This window comes from Callorhinus ursinus, unplaced genomic scaffold, assembly GCF_003265705.2.
Source record: "Callorhinus ursinus isolate GAN/ISIS: 27379988/994484 unplaced genomic scaffold, GSC_fseal_2.0 scaffold20, whole genome shotgun sequence".
In the NCBI taxonomy this organism is placed as follows: domain Eukaryota; kingdom Metazoa; phylum Chordata; class Mammalia; order Carnivora; family Otariidae; genus Callorhinus; species Callorhinus ursinus.
This window is the reverse complement of record NW_027397082.1, coordinates 10,702,868-10,716,938: the sequence shown is the minus strand read 5'-3', so window position 1 is coordinate 10,716,938 and position 14,071 is coordinate 10,702,868. Positions and strand designations below refer to the sequence as shown.

General features: G+C 39.8%; 1 pseudogene; it reads left to right on the top strand.

The window, feature by feature from the left end:
- The first annotated feature begins 5,543 nt into the window (after nucleotides 1–5,543).
- LOC112830903 (protein FAM136A pseudogene) lies at nucleotides 5,544–6,620 on the top strand (annotated as a pseudogene).
- The last annotated feature ends 7,451 nt before the right edge of the window (nucleotides 6,621–14,071 follow it).

Below are 14,071 nucleotides of genomic sequence, written 5' to 3'. Positions count from 1 at the left end.
TACACCCAGTGTGGGGCTGAACTCAATGACCCTGAGATCAAGAATTGCATGCTCTTCTGACTGAGCACCCCTCAAATAGGAGAACTCTTAATGAACCACCTCCAGATCAGAAAATAGGAAAATATTTATTATAAGCTCATGTATGGATTTCTGTATCATCCTGATAGCTTTTGTTTTCAGGATTGCTTTTAATCTCTCACTCCTCTGTACAACATAGGTTATATTTGATGGGGGAAAAAGCAATATAGTTTTAATTTTAATTCTCATAAAGAAATAACAGTTGTGTATACCAGGTGCCATTCTAAGCACTTTACATGTGCTCATTTAATTTTTACAGTGGTTCAATAGCTTTTAGAGACAAAATTGGAGCAAGTATAAACTTTGACCAAGAGTGATACTTCAAATAAATGTTCAGACTTACCACCTCCATTGAAGTGTGAAAATCTACTCTCAGTGTCTAATTTTTCTTAAAACATTCTCATTCAAGTTTGATCATGCTTATTCTTCAAAAAGAGCAGTATCTTAAAACCTCTAGTTCTTTAAACCTGGTATTTATTTTATTGAAACCTAGTAGGTAAAATAACATTTGAAGACTCCAAACTGTCATTAGAATATACAGCCATTTCCTTTCATTACTGAAGAAAATTAAAATATAGCAGCTGCCTTTGGAAATGTGCCAGCCCACTGCAGAGCACAAGAGTATGTGACAAACTATTGGTTAAATGACAGATTGCATTCTTTTTTTTTTAAAGATTTTATTTATTTATTTAAGAGAGAGAGAATGTGAGGGGAGGCGGTGGGAAGAGCAAAGGGAGAGGGACAAGCAGACTCCACTGAGTGTAGAGCCAGACTCGGGGATTGATCTCAAGGCACTGACCTCAGCCGAAATCAAGAGTGAGATGCTCAACTGATTGAGCCATCCAGGTGCTCCATGAGATTTCATTCTTTAGTTTAGCTTTTATTACCTCTCTTCCTGACTAAAAGTAGCACCAGATTTGCCCACATTTTTTGCAATCTTGATAAATGCCTAAGATGATGAATTAGAGATGTGTACATAGTCATAATAACTGCTTGTGCCTTTGCCCTCTTCAGTCATAATAGGTGTTTTGAATGTTTGCATGGAGAGTTGCTGCAGGCTACTGGCTTTTTGTACTTACTGAGTGTTTTTGCACACAGTGCATTGAAAATATACCCTGAGGTGATTCTTAGGTGCCATCATTCATTTAAAGGTGATAGAAAAACACCCTTAAATGGATGCTGACCAGTGCAGGTGCTCATCAGTCATAGCAATTCTGGTTTGTTCACTTACAGTTGCACTGCCTTGCTTATCTTAGGATGTGCATTTTCAGCTATTCCTGTGTTTTACATGTACCACTAAAGAACTGAAAACATGCCACCAAAAAGAGAAAACAGGATTCCTTCAGTTTGAAAAAGATTAAACCTAAGGCTTTACAAGGATCAGAAATGGCAGTCATTCAAAATTCTTTAGACATATTTGAAAATGGTGTTTAATAATAGTCTTACATATGTTCTTAGTGGGATATACTCTGAGGGCAAAAAGACCAAAAACAAAAACTCAGATGTCACAGATTTATTCTAATAGTACTATTGGCAATGCAATTTTGAAACTTTGTATGTGTACTATAAAGTAAATAATATATGTTAGCAATCTAAGAGAAAAGAAATGACAAATATAAAATAAAAGAAGGTTTGGGGGGAAGTCCTCTGACATTAAATTTGAATCAGAGCTGTTTTTGTATATATTTCTTAGAAGTATATATATAATTTCTCCCAATGGCGGGTGCCCATATCTTGATACCTAGATCCCTTTCTCCACAAAAGAAACAGCAAGTGGAGAAGTGGTTGTTTTCAGGTCTCAGGCCCAGAAAACACAAAAGTACAAAGGTGAGCCTAGAACACCTTGCCAGAAAGCCAGGAAGTACCCCAAAACTAATAGGATCAAGTCAAAAGCTCACAGAATCAAGTTCAATTCCTCTGGCCAAAAGTGAGTCAAGTTGGGCTAAACAGAATAATGACTGTGATAGATGATCAAAGCACTGAATGCATTTTTAAAGTTCCTAAGTCTAGAATGATACTCAGAATCAAGGGCAAGGGAAGGGTTTTTTTTTTTTCCTTTGTAGGAAAATGCCAGCTAGTACCTACAGATAGAATAATACAATTGGAAAAATCTGTGCGGTCCCCAATAATTGAGGCAAAGATCATCAACGGACACTAGAACCTATCTTGTAAAAGGAAGTAGGGAAAAGGGGATGTGTGCAGTGTCACAGTATCACCCCACAGATTACTTAATTATAAAGTAATTAACCTAGTGATCACACTTAACACCACTAATGGTGAACAACCTGACTTTATAGGCCTTTTGATTTGATGCAACATGAAGTAACAGCATCACCAATGAAAGAACTCTGCCAAAATTGCTTAACCTGAATATAATCAAGCCTTTTGACCCAAATTTCTGCCTACAGGAAATATAGAGGAACAGATAAAATGACCCTGAGGGAAGAATCTGATCCAAAATATGAGACATTCTATAAGAAAATGCCTAAATTCTTCAAAAGGTCGGTGTTGTTAAAAAGAGTTGGGGAGGGATGCTTGGGTGGCTCAGTTGGTTAAGCTTCCGACTCGATTTTGGCACAGGTCATGATCTGAGGGTTGTGAGATTGAGTCCCATGTCAGGCTCCACGCTGAGCTGGGATCCTGCTTAAGATTCTCTCTCTTCCCCTCTCTCTCTGCCCCTCCCCACCTCAAAAAAGAAAAAAAAAGTGGGGGACTTCTAGATTAAAAGACAAAAGACCAAAAGACATAACAATAAGTGCAATGGGTAAATCTTGATTGGGTCTTGGTTTGAAAAAGCTATAAAAGAAATTTTGAGGATACTTTGGAAAATTTGAATATGGACTGGGTATTAGATGGTATTGTATTATTGTTAACTTTATTGAGTGTGAAATTTACTTAGGTTGTGAAATTTACTTATGTTACTTAGAAGAATGACCTGCTCAGGTATTTAGGGATGAAGTGCCATACATCTGTAATTTATCTTTAAATGGTTCAGCCAAAAAAATTGTATGAAATTCATGTGGGTGTGTGTATGTATATGTATACATATGTGTATATATATATATGTCCATGTGTGTATATACACACACAGTAGTCTCCCCTCATCCACATTGGGGGGGGAACATATGTTACAAAACCCCCAGTGGATGCCCGAAACCACAAATAGTAGTACCAAACCCTATATATACTTTTTTTTCTGTACATAAAATACCTTTAATAAAGTTTAATTTATAAATTGGGCACAGTAAGAGATTAACAATAATAAATAATAAAATAGAACAACTATAACAATATACCATAATAGGGGCACTTGGGTGGCTCAGTTGGGTAAGCATCTGACTCTTGGTTTCGGCTCAGGTCATATCAAGGTCATGAGATTGAGCCCACGTCAGGCTCCGTGCTCAACTCAGCATGGAGTTTGCTTGAGGTTCTTTACCTCTCCCTCTTCTCCCCCTCCCCCTCTGCTCTACCCCTTCCTACTTGCACACGCTCTCTCCCAAATAAATAAATAAAGTCTTTAAACAACAAACAATATACGATAATGAAAGTTATCTGACTGTGGTCTCTCTCAAAATATCTTCTTGTACTGCACTCACCCTTCTTGTGAGGATGTGAGATGATAAAATACCTATGTGATGAGATGAAGTGAGGTGAAAGACATGGTATTGTGACATAGTGTTAGGCTTCTGTTGACCTTCTGACTATACCTCAGAAGAGGATCATGTGCTTGTTGACTGCAGTTGACCACAGGTAACTGAAACCATGGAGAGTGAAACTGCAGATAAAGGGGAACTATTGTGTGTGTGTATATATATGTATATGTATATGTGTTTAAATGTATGTGTGTATATACATATATACGTGTATAAATATGTGTGTGTGTGTGTGTGTATGAAGAGAAAGAATTAAAATATGGCAAGATGTTAGCAGTCATCCCAGATGATATATGTGTTCATTGTACTAATCTTTCAGCTTTTCTGTGTGTTTCAAATTTTTCAAAATAAAGAGATGGAGAAAAGTATTTGTAAACTAGCTAGAATAGTTTTAGGTGGTTGTGTGTGTGTGTGTGTGTGTGTGTGTGTGTGTGTGTGGTGTATGTTTGGGAAATGGTGGGGGAAAGCAGCAGATAGATAATTGAGAGGATCTCTAGGAGCTAGCAGTAGTTTAACAAGCTTAGAAGTAACGAGAGATTATAAAAGCATATGTGATTGTCAGAAACAAAAGGCCGTAGAAAGCTGGATGGGTCAAGGTCTAGCAGGAAGATGTGGGCAGTGGAGCTGAAGCAGTCACAGGAGCTCTTTGAAGGCCAGGAAGAAAAGCATGAGAATGAATTACTTTGACTTCCCCACAGGCAGGAGAGGGTCCAATGGGCCTTGCCCTCTGATGTGGTGACAGGAGCTTTTTTCATTTTTTTAGCCCTATTTGGCTTTCTCATATAAAAGTCTCCCGTGGTAGTCTGAAGATGGTCTTAAACTTGGAGTTAATTGGATTCATCTGCATCATAGCCCCTGAAAATACCTTCTTTATCTGAGTGTTTCCTACCCCCATGTTCTCATTGACTATTTATCTTAGAAAAAGCTTCGTTATTGCAGAAACAGCCTGGAATCTCTTTTTTTTTTTTTTTTTAAATTTGAGAGACAGAGACAGAGCATGCATGAGCAGGGGGTAGGGGCAGAGGGGGGCTGAGGGAGAAGGAGAAGCAGACTCCTGCTGAGCAGGGAGCCCCACATGGTGTTCAATCCCAGGACCCTGAGATCATTACCTAAAGGCAGACACTTAACCAACTGAGCCACCCGGGAGCCCCCACCCTTTTTCTTTTTTTAAGAATACTTCACCAAACAACCTGGATGGCTGGTTATTTGTACCCAAATGTAAATAGGAAAAAGGAGACAGTTAACACGACTTCTTTCCAGAAGTCAAAATAGGCCTGTTTGCCCCATGAAAACTGTGGCCCATAGTTTGATATGGTCACATTTAGCTATTTTATTGACATAGTTAGTGTCAGCAGTTGAAAAAAAAAAAAGCACTATTCAGTTATTCAATGGAGGCTTCAATGCTCAAAGAACCCATTAGGTGGCAGTGGGGACACACAGGCATCAGTCCGATTACTGCAGGAGTCCGTCATCTCCCCCCGCAGTGATTGAGCCTTAGGGAAGTAACCTTGTCAAGCAGCTTTTCATCTGAGGAGATGGGCAAAACAAACAACCAGGAAAAAAAAAATTATGGTTTATAGTATCTAACAGACGAAGAACTGCTAGTCACCTGGACTCAACTCCTGTTCTTGGTTTTAGTATATATGTTTATATTTGTTCTTGCTATGATTCTTTCATAGTTTGGCTATTATTCTTGCTACGATTCTTTCAGTAAAATAACTTTATATCCAAAGTCCTTTAGGTCACTTGTGTGCTGTTTACAACATCTCTGTTGTCAGTTTTAGAACATAAGCTAGAATGTAAGTAGGGAGTATGGCTCATTTTGTTCAAGACCCAGTATGTTTAATAGATACTTTTATAGTGACACTCTTCATTCTGTGTAATTAGTGCTCATGGAAGGCTTTTTGTGATCCTGGTAGGTGCCATTGGTTGGGGTTCCTGGGAAAAGGACTCCGATTTCCATGAAGAAGTTTATTGGGTAGTGCCCTTGGGAATATCACCTGTAAGAATGACAGGAGCAGGGCTGGGCAGAGGGAGAAGCAGCTGCCACACAGCTGTAGCCAAGTCTTTAGCTATTCCTAGAGGAGCTCTGGAGCTGAATGGCCTTTTAAAGATCCTCTACCCCTTACGTGAAGGGGGCCAGGACTTTATACCCACCCAACCCCAAATGATCAGCCAATAGATATGGGCTGCCCCTGTGAAAGGGGCTGAAAATAATTCAGCTGAAAACTGTCAGCCACCAACACGCCCTAGTTCTGGGTGAATGAGCACCCGAGTCCTGAAAGGGGAATCTGGGCAGTGCACCACAGCATCCACAGTAGGGAACAAGGCATACTTTCTTTGTATCACCCCTATTTTTAGGCACCTCTAATGCCTGTCTTGCAGAAGCTGTATTAGAAACTGTGAAACGGGGGCCTGAGCCCCGGAGTCCATGTGGGCACTGGTGTGGAGGAGGGTATAGCGCGGAATCGCCCTAACAGAGCTGCAGCAGCTCCCGGTGCAGGGGGCAGTAGACTCCATGGTGAAGAGTCTGGAGAGAGAGAACATCCGGAAGATGCAGGGCCTCATGTTCTGCAGCAGTGCCAGCTATTGTGAGGACAACCAAGTGTCCATGCAGCAGGGGCACCAATGCATTGGGCGCTGCCATGCACCTCTGGCTCAAGCCCAGTTGGAGAAGTTCCAGGACCACTTGGCCCAGTGCACCATGCATTGCGATGACAAAGCCAAAGATTCAATAGATGCAGGAAGTAAAGAGCTTCAGGTGAAGTGGCAGCTGGAGACTTGTGTGTGGATGACCACATGTACCTCATCCCAACCATGACCAAGAAGATGAAGAAGTCTCTTATCCATTGGGGAATAGAAGTCTTTGCAATTGGCCATCAGGGTTGAGAGCAGGAATCTATTTAAAAAGAGATTGGGAGTGTTGGTCGTTTAAGTGATGTTCCTGAAGAAATTAAGGATGGTATCAAGTTTGAGGCATGTGCCACTTCCCTCTGGATATGGGTTCCTTTGTTTCAACCCTAGAAAGTGAAATGGAAAAAACTGGTGCTAAAATTTGGGTCAGAGATAGCACAGGAGAGTTTTTGATAGCTTAAGTTTCACATGCTTGTCCTGGCACGAGAGATCTCCCTTGTACCAAGCCAGAGCCCTCCAAGGTACCAGATTCTTCTCAGTACACAGGTATGAACAGGCTGGCAGCTTCTTCTAACCTGCCTGTGATCTGGTGGAGTGTGAGCAGAGGTGTTTCTGTCTGTTGCCAACCTCCTGTTTACCAGAAGGATCACCAAATCATTTTCCATAAGCCGTAAAACAAAATCTATGAGGTCACTAATTTAGAAGGGAAAAAAAGTTTTCTGGCTCTTTGTTTTGCTTGGTTTTGTTTTATATACAAGGACATGAGGTTGTTATAACGTGTGGAGTTGGGAGAGGTAGTTTGGATGAGAACTTTGGAACAGTTCCTTGTAGGTATGTGTTTCGGGCCATCAAGATGTGGATATATATTTCTTGAAATACACATTACATCTTTCAGCTAAGAGACCCTGCGAAAACATGAGAGGTGACGTTATACTGGGTGTGGGAAGCAGCCCTTTCCTCTCACTGGCTGCCGTGATGGGCCCTGAGGCTCTCTGCAGCAGAGCTACAGGACAAAAATCTTGGAGTAGTAACACTCTCCCTTGAAGGGAAAGGGGGTTTTGATTGCACTGTATACCAGTATCCAGGAAATGAACGTTGAAGGAGGAACTTCTTAATTAAGAGAGTTATTAAGTACTAGATTTAGAAAAACCTGGTTTTTATAGACAGAATGGAATGAAAGCCTGAACTCAGTATTATTTAGTCTCCTGAAATAACAGAGCCCTATTGAGGCAATCCCTTCGCAATAGGAAGGTCAAAGGAGGAAAAGTAAGCAACTCCGGTAAGCTGTGATTCCTTTAAAGCAAAAGGGGGACATCCCCCACCCCCATTACCAAATACCACTTTTGCCTAGGGCCTTTGCAACAAGCAGCATTCGGGCCCCAGCTCTAACACCTTATCATTTTGATAAGGACCTCATTGTTTTACCAACTTATTTAAAGTGATAATATAGTCTGTGGTTGGTGTTTCAAGGCTGTGATATACTTCCCTAGTGGTTCAGTTTTAAAAAATAAGGCTTAGTTTTTCCTCAAAAAAAAAAAGAAAGAAACCATGAGAAAGAAAGAAACCAATGTCACCTTCTCATTTTGTTTTCCTCACATTGAAAGCTAATGGAAAAAATGCCTTGGCACTTGCTGCAGATGATATCATGTTTGTTTTAAATTGATTTCTGATTGTGTGTGTGTGTGTAGAGAGAGAGAGATTAATATATAGATGCTATTATATATATTATGCTGTAGGAGAGCTTGCTTATGCATAAGCATCTCAGATACACAGATTAGGCATTTCTTCTGTTGAAGAATTTCCCAAAATTTTTTGGCACAATTGATGATTATTTACTCCAGCACATCAAAAGCCATTAAGCATGAATTTTATAAACAGAAAAACCATTAGTGTAAATTTTATTTTTAAAAAAAGGAATAAATTATTTTTTTCCTGAAAATAGACTCTTCTTAGGTAGAAAATTATTATTATAAAAAAGCTTTTAAAATTTTAAAATTTTTGATTTTTTGCCTGACTTCATCTTCTGTATTCTGCTGTATTCTGTGACACTGATGCTCTTCCTAATTTTTTTTTCCAATTTCAGCTAAAAGAATTACTTTCTCCCCCTTATAGTCATTTGACTAATTCTTCCCCCAGATGTGTTTTGGATGTATCCCTTCGTCTCCACTCTAGTGCTGCAGACCAAGCTGCCATCATTGTCTCTCCTAGCCTGATGCAGTAGCATAAGAATGGGGCTTCTTCCCTAAGATTCATCTCCCACACTTGGCTGCCAGATTGGTTTTCTGGAAACACCAGTCCAAGCATGCCCAGACCTACCTGTAAAATCCCAACTTGTTAGCCCACCCTACAAGGCCATTGGTGATATGGTCACAGCCTGCTTCTCATCCTGAACACTGACCACACAGTGGTATCCATATACAAACCTGCCCTGCCCTTTCATGCCTTACTGCTTTGCTGCTAGGGTGTGTTCCACGTCACGTGCTTTCCCTCACTTCCCTGTCTGGAAGAATACCTTTAAAGACCCAGTTCTGAAAGGGCATTGGTGACTGCTCACCAGCTTTCACTAGCAGAGCTTCTTGCCTCCCTCTTCTGCTCCCTTAGTATTTTCACATCTAGGAAGAGCACCCTAGACTAGTGGTTTAGAACAAAGCTCCTGTAGGCATCCCATCCAAGGGGCCAGGTGTACCTGGCACTGGTGGAATTCCATCTCCTTGAGAACATGGAGGAAGCAAAATTTCGACAGCAATGAACATTGTTTTTGATTTTGGAGAATATTCTAAGGATTTCTTGTAATTAGTGTTATGATATTTCTCTGACACGGGCACAAGATAACTAGTTTCTTCATAAGGCTATTACTATAATAAGATAAAAGGAGTTAACGTTTTGAAGCATTTTCTGGCTGGAGAGAACTTTGGATTGATCCTAATTAACGATGTGTCTCTGCAGGCAGTTGAAGGTGATTTCTACATTCGTGTTTGCTGATAAGGATATAGATAGGAAAAACAGGACTGTAATAGCTTGATTATGAGAAATTTGATCAATGTACATCTGGTTTATTTTTTTCAGTGTTACTTATTAGCTGCCTAATTTGATGCTTTCTCCACAAGCAGAGGGAATTAGAACTAGTTAACCTGACAGTTAATGGATGAACAAAACCAAGGTAACTAAAACAAGAAAGTGACTAGACATACGTGGCCATTTGTCTTATGGTTTAGGAAGAGAAAAATATTGAACATGGAGCCCTTGTTTATTGACTCTCTTTTGCTATAACTCGTAAAGTGCCCTGGGTCAAGTCACTTTACCTTTTTCTGTCCCAACTGAAAAAAAAAAAAACGAGGATAACATATCTCTGCCTGTAGCCTCATAAGACAGACAACTAGATGTGAATATAATAAGTGCATCTAACAGTTTGTGAACCCAGTTTAAATGGTCTTGGGCCTCTTTTGGTTGTAATTGAATTTCTATTTTGTCTTACTTGACTTTTCCTTTGCTTCACTCTCAGACCTCATTTTATGATCAAAAGAAGACATGTCAGTGTGCTTTGAGTGGCAGGTGGAGCATCTTGGATCTGGGAACTCTAGTTCTAGTATGCATTCGGCCTCTCACTAGCTGGGAGACCTTAACTTGGGTTGGCCTCCGTTTCCTTATCTATGTTTCATTTGTGATTCTTAGGTTTATTTATTTTTTTTTAATTTTTTTAAAGATTTTATTTATTTATTTGAGAGAGAGAGAATGAGAGATAGCACGAGAGGGAAGAGGGTCAGAGGGAGAAGCAGACTCCCTGCTGAGCAGGGAGGCCGATGTGGGACTCGATCCCGGGACTCCAGGATCATGACCTGAGCCAAAGGCAGTCGCTTAACCAACTGAGCCACCCAGGCGCCCGATTCTTAGGTTTATAGCAGGTCAAGAAAGTTGACATATGGTCTTCCCTGATTAATCCAGTCCATAATTAACTCAATCCTACCTCCATCTCTCCTTCCTCTGAATTTCTAAGGAAGTATATCAGGGTTACAGTCTAACCTGTATTAGTCCTCTGATGGTAAGCTCTAGTAAAGCAAGGTTCTATGTATGAAATTCTGTTTCACCACCCCCCACCCTACCCCAGCCAACTCCTAGATCTAGGCATTTGTTGTGGACTCAATTAATACATGTCAGCTACAGGAGGAACCTCAGGGACTCCACATTTATCTCTTCAAAGTTGACTTCTCCTTTTGCTTTACAGAAAAAAGAAAGATCACTTGGCAAGATTTCCTTTGATAACTTCCCCCTCCAGCAGACACACCTAAAAATTATTTGTATTGATTCATCCTTGAAAAGATTGAAAAAAATATGACTATATTAAAATGTAAATCATGTATACAACCAAAAGCATCATTAAAAAATTAAAAACAAGCCACAAAGCACAAGAAGATATTTGCATTAAAGAATCAGTAACCAGAATTCAAAAAACACCCTATATATCGTTAAGAAAAGTGAAAATAATGAGAAAGAAAGGAAAGGATATGAACAAACAATTTACAAAACAGAGAACCCCAAATGGCCAATAAACATGAGATATACTCAAACTTATGCATGATCAGGAATATGTCAATAAAAACTATAACCCATTAAATGGGAGAAAACTTAAAATTCTGAAAAAAAAAACAACAACCAGAAAATGGTAACACTCATGCATGGCTGATGGCAGTACATGTTGCTATATCCATGGGGAGAGCAAGTTGGCACCATCAAGTAAAAAGAAAGTGGGCACCCCTCACAGACCAGCAATTCCACTTTGAGAGAAGCTCTCGATATGTAATAAGGAGACATAAAATTTATTGCAGCTTTGGTTTTAAAAACAGAAACCTTAAAAACAGTAACATATATGTCCACCAACAGAGAAATGGAGAAAAAAAATGTGGGACATTTAGTCAATGGATGAATAAATATTCATGAAATTAATGAAAGCAAACTAGAGGTACATGTATCAACATGGATAACTCTCAACATGGGTAAATATTCAGCAAAAATAAATTACAGAGTAATATGTATAGTAGGAGACCACTAATACGAATTTTAAAGTCATGCACATCGTTTATGGGAACACATGTATAGTAAAAGTGTAAGACCATGCATGGGAATGAAAACAACCAAATTCAGGATGGTGATTGTATCTGGGGAAGAAGAAGGGGCATCAGGACCACAGAGTAGTATGCAAGAGGCTTTCCACTATACCTGTAATATTTAATATATAAAGCTTAATATGTATATTTATTTAAAAATATGTAAGTTCCATACAAGGCCTCCTTTGTAAACCTTACAAAAGGTACACAACACCTCAGAGGCATGGCTTGGATACTACATTAATAAAAGCTGCTGACACAGCCCCATGTCAGGGCTTATAACTTGGAGAGCAAAATGGCCCCCTCAGTCAGTGGTCCTCAGACGAGACGTAACCTATATAACCATATGTACGAGCCTGACTCTGTACCTCAGACAAACAAACCCATCTTCTACTCCTTCCTATCATCTCAGAGTCCAAGGGTGAGATCTTCCTCCTGCCTAAGGCAAACCCCTCCAGCTGAGCTGAGCTTATTTCTCCTCGACTTTCCTCTATCATTAACCCCTCATTCCTGAAGCTTCAGCCTTGCTTGCCTAACTTGCCCTTTCTCCCAGCCTTTCACCCTATGTTTCTATTTACTGCTACTCCATCCCACTGTGGTCTGGTTTTCTCTTCCACCACATCACTGAAGTAGCTGTCATCCATAAAGTCATCAGTGCCCTCTCTCAAAGACAGAGAGCCACTCTGCAGTTCTTGCCTCATTTGATCTCCACAATGTTTGGCACCTTCCTTGGAAACTCCTCTTTTGGTTTCTGGGACCTTATTCTCTCTTGAGGTTCCTTCCCTTGCCTGCTAGTCTATTTTATAGGCCCTTGTTCTATCACCCAGCTTGTGAATACTAGTGTTCCTTCCTCACCCGTGCTTCTTCTCGCTCTCTTCTAGTTAAGTAGCTTCAACATTCACTTAACAAATATTTATTGAACGCCTACTCCATGCTAGGCTCTTTTCTCAGTGCTAGGGATTTAGCAGTGATAAGGCCTTACCCTCATGGAGCTTACACTCCAGTGAGGGGAGACTGATAACAACAGTTTAAAAAATAGATCTATAATATTTACATGTGGTAAGTTCCATGGAGAAAAATAAAGGAAAGGAAGGGGATACATAGTGCCAAAGGAAGGGGCAGGTTGTATTCATTATATAGCAAATGGTCAGGGAAGCCTCATTTAAAAATTGACTTTGCAGTTGACCTGAAGGGAGTAAGAATTGTGAACCATGTGCATATTTGGTGGAATTGCAAATGCAAAGACTCTGGAGTGAGAGTGTTCCAGTTTGGGACATGTTGAGTTTGAAAGGCCTATTATACATTTAGGTGGAAATGCCAGCAAGAAGATAGATAGATAGATAGATAGATAGATAGATAGATAGATAGATAGATGTCCTCTAGATATAAGCTCCATTAGAACAAGAGCCTATAAAATAGACCAAGGTCCCACAAGCCAAAGGGAAGAAATCCAAGAGAGAATAATGTCATGGAAGCCACAAGAGGAGTTTCCATAAGGAAGGTGTCAAATATTGCCAAGATTGAGGTGAGGACTGCAGAGTAGCTCTCTTTAAGACTTAGAGGGCCTTGGTGACTTTTTGATGATAGTCTTTTCATATATACATATGATATTTATATGTATCATATATACACAGTAAAGTAGATTTGGGGAGGAACAGGTTTGCTAGAGGTGAAGAGAGAATCAAGAGTAGTTTAATTTGGATAAGGTCAAGTGATAGTGTCTATTAGAGATCAACATAGAGATATACAATAGGTACTTGAATTTATTCAAGAAATACTTATTGGGTACTTGGAATTCCATGTCTGTTAATAGCAGAGTAGTTTATATTGGATTAACCCTTTCGCAAATAATAATTATAAACTCTAGAGGAAAAAAATTACCTAAAGGTATTAAAGAGAAACCAAACTAGAAACGAGAGAAGAGCTGACACTTAGAAGAGAATGGCACTAGATGAGTTTCCTCTTTGTTTTTTGTGTTTTTTTTAATGGCTTTCTGCCTAAGGGCAAGCACCAGTCAGCGTCGTGCTGGGGCATTTAGAGTGTGGATAGAAACCCACAGTTTTGGGGTGCCTGGGTGGCTCAGTGGTTAAACTCTGCCTTTGGCTCAGTTCATGATCCCAGGGTCCTGGGATCAAGCCCCGCATCATATCAGGCTCCCTGCTCTGCGGGAAGCCTGCTTCTCCCTCTCCCACTCCCCCTGCTTATGTTCCCTCTCTCACTGTGTCTCTCTCTGTTAAATAAATAAATAAGATCTTAAAAAAAAAAAAAAGAAACCCATAGTTTTGATGAATTTATTTGAGGAATTAGCAGACAGAGTTTGAGGTTATCGCAATTGGAAAATGGTAGTGCTGGTGGGGTATCCTAGAAATGAGAGAATCGCAGAGGAGAGTTTCCAGAATCTTTGCATTAAGTTTTCCCAGTCTCTGGCTGATCTCTGAACTATAACACATGTAGGGCAGACTTCAATCAGCCCAACTAATGATAAAAGAACTGAATGGAAATTTCAACCCTTACCCACTACAAAGGAGAAAATTTAGTAACCAAGTTAACTCTTCAGTAAAAAAAAAGATTCAAAGCTTAACATTACAAAAACCATAGTCTCTA